We start from the raw sequence: 6069 nt of genomic DNA on the forward strand, positions 1-6069 counted from the left end.
AAGTGTGAGGTACGAAGGAAATAAAACATACATTACAGACGGTCATAATTATGTTTTTAACATTGACGATTTACGAAAAAGGCAAGAGAGAGAGAAAAAGACAGAGGTGCTGAAAATAATGGCAGCTGCAACTGTTATGTATTGAAGTTCTCACCCTGGCCACCAGAAGTATCGTGTATATAGTTTTCACTCAGGTCCTCGTAAGTTAATTTAGGCTGGAAACCCTGGGCTGTTTTTGTTGTTATAATGTTGACAGCCAGCTGCCTATAAAAGCAGGGCGGCTGAGCTGTTTGCTGTTCAGTTCTGTTCCAGCTTACAAATAAAGAGCTGCTTTGGAGAAATCGCTACGTTGTCTGATATGTTCACCCACAACTTAACAGCAACCCTGTGGGTTTTGATCGTATTTGGCTTTTACGCTGGGCCTTAAAAAACTAACTTCTCCCTGACTTTACTTTGCAGGACTGACTCACAGAGGGTGTTGTCCTGAGTGAGAGGCGGTTTCTTTGCCTTCTTAGGGACCATGCTATCTTTCAGCCAGAAGTTATGTTGGCTTTATTGTTCCTTGGTTACTATTAACAGTGAGGATAATTTAAAGAAAGAATTCGTTGACTCATGTAGACAAACAAAAGGCAACAAGTCCCGTCATCTGAATTTGCCAGCAATATCAGTGTGCAGCTAAAAGTCAGGGAGGAGCAGGACTTCCCAAGTTTCTGATTATCCTTAGTCAAGGAAGGAACTCCTCAGCGAAATAAAAATGCAGCTCAGCTGTTTGCGAGCCATAACGCCTCTTGGGCCAGGGCCAAGGGGAGCAAAGGCAGGAGGCGGAAGGGAACATGGACATATTACTCACAGTATATGTTGGGGGGGGGGACTGAAGAGGAGGAGGAGGAGGAGGAGGAAAAAACACCCAACACCTCCCTGTTGTTACTGATATGAAAGACATTGCCCATACTTTTCCGTGCATAGGATTTGGCTGTAAGGTGTTTAAATTAACATCATAGAATCATAGAGTTGGAAGAGACCCCAAGGGCCATCGAGTCCAACCCCCTGCCAAGCAGGAAACACCATCAGAGCACTCCTGACATATGGTTGTCAAGCCTCTGCTTAAAGACCTCCAAAGAAGGAGACTCCACCACACTCCTTGGCAGCAAATTCCACTGTCGAACAGCTCTTACTGTCAGGAAGTTCTTCCTAATGTTTAGGTGGCATCTTCTTTCTTGTAGTTTGGATCCATTGCTCCGTGTCCGCTTCTCTGGAGCAGCAGAAAACAACCTTTCTCCCTCCTCTATGTGACATCCTTTCATATATTTGAACATGGCTATCATATCACCCCTTAACCTCCTCTTCTCCAGGCTAAACATGCCCAGCTCCCTTAGCTGTTCCTCATAAGGCATCGTTTCCAGGCCTTTGACAAACTGGAACGTGTCCAGAGGAGGGCAACCAAAATGGTCAGTGTCCTTCTTGAACTGTGGTGCCCAGAACTGGACACAGTACTCCAGGTGAGGTCTGACCAGAGCAGAATACAGTGGCACTATTACTTCCCTTGATCTAGATGCTATACTCCTATTGATGCAGCCCAGAATTGCATTGGCTTTTTTTAGCTGCCGCGTCACACTGTTGGCTCATGTCAAGTTTGTGGTCAACCAAGACTCCTAGATCCTTTTCACATGTACTGCTCTCAAGCCAGGTGTTACCCATCTTGTATTTGTGCCTCTCATTTGTTTTGCCCAAGTGCAATACTTTACATTTCTCCATCATAAATTGTCCCTGGACCAGCACTGATAAAAAAACAATTGCCCATCATACAAACCACAGTCCAGACTGACTGATCAAAAAACTACCAAGTTGTTGTTGCAAAGGCAGGGCATCTTGTCCGAGTCTCTGGTTGGCCCTCAAAACTCTGCCCAGGCCGCTGACTCTGCTCCACACCCTCCTTGAGTGCTTTCGCATAGCCAGAAAGCACCCTTGACCTGTGGGGAGAGAGGGCTGCATTTGCCTGCAGAAACCTCTGGCGCCTGTGGAGCTGGAAGGCAGGTTACTGTGCAAAGGCGAGAACCGTCTCTGTCAGTTCACCCGCTTTTGTCTTTGCCTTCTCCCACCACTGGCATGCAACCCCAGGAAGGGTCAGGGGCCCATGAGGAAATGTGCCCCTCGGGCCGCAGAAGGGCTCCCCACCCTTGTGCTTGAGCTGCTAATTGAGAACAGAAATGCCATAGCCTGGATCTTCCCATCAGAATCAGATTTGATATGGGGGACGGGACCTGCAGCCTTCCAGGTATTGATGGCTTCCCAGTTCCTGGCAGACCCATCAAGCAGACCAGCTCATAATCAGGCAGGACAAGAGTTCTAGACCAGCAGCATCTGGGGAGCCAAAGGTTGGTTCCACCCGCCGATAGATGACCACCATTAAGAGAGATAGCTTTCAGAAATGTGGCACCAGGTAATACCGAAAATGCCTATTGCTACTGATAGTTACCCAATAAACAATGGCTACTGATAGCTACAAAATGAAAACAATTAACCTTGCGGAGATAGCGCTACAGTGGTCCCTCTCTTAGAACTTGTGGGGGGCTTTCCACCTTTGTTCTGTTAAAATACAAGACAGGGCAGGGCAATTGGGGGCGATTTATTTTTTCATCTGTTGCTGACGTGACTTCAAAGCAATCCATTACAATCTATTGCAGCCTAACAGGGTGGCCCTCTGGGACTGGTCCGAGTTTGGCTACCCAGAGCTTAAATACATGACCTTTTCGAACACATACATTTGGAGAGGATCCCTAACTTGGCAGAGACGGAAAAGACCTGAAATACAGGACAAACTGTATCAATGCGGGACGAAATACGGGACAATCCTGTATTATACAGGACAGGTGACAACCCTAGGTAGGGGTGGCATGGGGGGGTTAAAGAAAGAAGTCAATCCAGCCAAGGCTCGTGCCTTCTCATTTCATTTCTCTATTTTCTTTAAAGCTGGACTGTTCCAATAGAACATGGCTTTAGCATTGCTCAAACGGGCATTCTCAAATGCAGAGCAGCCAGCCACTATTTTTAGTTCCAATTCTCGTTACCTTGACACGGGCCATTGGTTCTAATGCCAATTACCATACAAGGCTATTACTGAGCCTGAGTTAATGCATTCTTCATTCTTGGTCCTTACAGGTGTTCGGCTCAAGGTCACACTGGCAGCCTTAGTTGCCGCCAGCAAAAGAAGACTCCTTGTTATCTATACTCTATTCCGTTCAGGAGCAAGAAAAGGTACAAAACAGAATCAGGAAATCGTAGGCTGCCTGCTCCTGACCCATCCTTCAAATATTAAGTCTCTCAAAACATTCCAGTGGGTTCCAGGATGGTGCTTTAAAAACCACCACAACAACAGTACAGTCATACCTCGGGTTACAGACGCTTCAGCTTGCATTTTTTCAGGTTACGGACGCGCCAAAACCCGGAAATACTGGAACGGGTTACTTCCGGGTTTCGGCGATTGCACGTGCGCAGAAGCACTAAATCGCACTTTGTGAATGTGCAGAAGCGCTGAATTGCCACCCACGCATGCGCAGACGCGCCACTGCGGGTTGCAAACGTGCATCCCACACAGATCACGTTCACAACCGGAGCGTCCACTGTATTTCCCGATACATTTTGGTCACAAGCTGTTCTTCATGGAAAAAATCTTTGAATAATGAAAACCAAAGTAGCTAACAATCACTTTAAGAATGTGGCCCCATGACATTGTTTCCCCCCAAAATCTCTAACAGCAGCTTATTGGGATGGGGAGACAAGCAACCCTTTTTGCAAAGTACAACTGAAGGCCCATTTCACCTCCTAAAAGGGCTGAAAGAGTAAGAATTATCTATCCCCAGTGAAGCCTGTTTTCTGCTTTACTTTTTCAGTGGAAGGGAGCAGGGCTGCAGCCAGCAATGATTTAGCATGGTGGTTGCCCCTAAAAGGTGCTGCTTGTGAGAGACACATGTTTTGATTTCGTGTGCTTGTCACAAACATACCCACTTGCTTCATAGCACCCTAACTTGCCACTGGTATCCAGTTAGGTGGGTATTTACAAGCCTGCCTTAAGGGTAGTTTCTTTCACAATCTAGCCCATGAAACCAATTTTCATAGTCTCTTACAGCAAAAACAACAGTCTTGTGACGCTTTAAAGTCTAAACATTTATCATCTAAAATTTTATCACTTTAAAGTCTTTTTCTTTCTTTCAAGGATTGCTATCAGCTTTGTCAAGTGTGTAAAGTGATGTCCTGTGGGTTTAGAAGCACCCAACACACAGCTCAAATACAGAGCTATCACCTCACATCAGGTGGGTTAGAAGCCAGGAGAAAGAAATTATGAGACACAGAGAGAGCAGGAGGCAGAGAAATGGCTGCGCTTAGAGAGAAGGCAAGAAGACCCTCTTGGGATGTGACTGCTCTGCACTCTCCATCTAGGCTTAGGTTGTATATATGTGGAATTAAACCATATATCATAAAGACACCACAGTCTCCACTGTGTGTCATTTCCAAAAGGAAACACAGACCCTGGGACCCTTGGAATTTCACGCCACTCAGAGATTGGGACGGCATGAAACACTATTATGTGGCTGTTGTTGCTCCACTTCACTCATTCATGTCAGACCCTCCAAGTGTCCTTATTTTCCAGGGACAGTCCTGGATTTACAGAATCTGATTTGATCCTAGAACGTCCCACTTTTCCTTAGGACGTCCCTATTTCCATTGGAGAAATGTAGGAGGGTGTGGAGTTATGCGACCCCTGAGCTAAGTAAATCTACAACCTTTAGAAGACCTCTGAAGGCACCTCTGTATAGGGACATTTTTTAACGTCTAATGTTTTATTATGTTTTTATATATGCTGGAAGCCGCCCAGAGTGGGTATGTCGTGTTACTACGAAGATGTTGGTTCTACCTATCCCTCCATTCAATACTGGGAGATTTGGCTGCAGTTTCCTTGTTCTTTGTGTACAAGACTGGATGGTTTATTCTTTTCTGTTGAAAATTAACACAGTCATTTTAATGGGCTTCCAAATATAGATGTTTTCAATAGAACGCCTGTCTTCTGAGGGAAAGTTGGAGGTGAATTTTACCTTGATTTTTTTTTTGTCTGTTTAGTTTAATGTATTAGTAGTACACATATGTTCACTAACACATGATACAAAAAATGTTAGAAGCCCTACTAAATATACACATTTACACCTCACCCAAAAATACAAACAATATAAGAAGTAAAGGATAATATATTTTTATTCTTGTTAAAAAAAAGAAACACACACACGCAACAGAAAGAAAATTGAGAGTCTTAGTGAGCCATTTCATCATTAGTAGTATATAAAGAACACAACACTTTATATGCTCAGTGTCAGCTGTCATTTGTTTATTTAATAAAATGTATATATCTCTTCTTCATTAAAAAAAACTTCAAAGTGGTTCACAAAAAGATAAACCAAGAAAATCAAGAAAAAACCACAACACTACTTTAAAACATAAAAATGTTAAAATACTGAAACAGATTAAAACTACTGCAACTTTCTAAGCATCTACGCAGGCTTGTCTAAGCAAGAATGTTTTTTAGCAGGAACTGCACTGAAAAAAGTACAAGGAAGGCGTCTGCTTGATCTCAATGGGCAGGGAGTTCCAAAGTAAACGGTTGAGGTCTTACAAATGCGGAACAGATATTCGGTGGCACTTGATTCTGATATGACCAATCGCAAGGAAAATGATGGGGTGAAAGGAGAAGAAGAAAGAACACAATTTCCGTAGCGTAAAAAAAGGAGGAAAGATTAAGGGAGCAATCCTGCACCTGCAGGTGTTAAGTGCTCCTTTGCCGACAGAGGGAGGACCACTGGCATCAGGCAAAATCATGTGCTAAAGATCACCGGTTATTTAAGAAACACAGAGAGATGAGGTTGAAAGATGTATTTTAGGATAAGTGATTCTTATTCCCCATTTTGCCTCACACATCACAGAAAGTTCTGCCACTGCAGAGGCTCCTTTGCATAGCGCTCTTGGGCCAAGCGGGACATGGCAATCGTGTGGCTGCGTTGATTAAAAAAAAAAAGTTTTTAT

This window comes from Podarcis melisellensis, assembly GCF_964234715.1.
Source record: "Podarcis melisellensis genome assembly, chromosome: 3".
NCBI lineage: Eukaryota > Metazoa > Chordata > Lepidosauria > Squamata > Lacertidae > Podarcis > Podarcis melisellensis.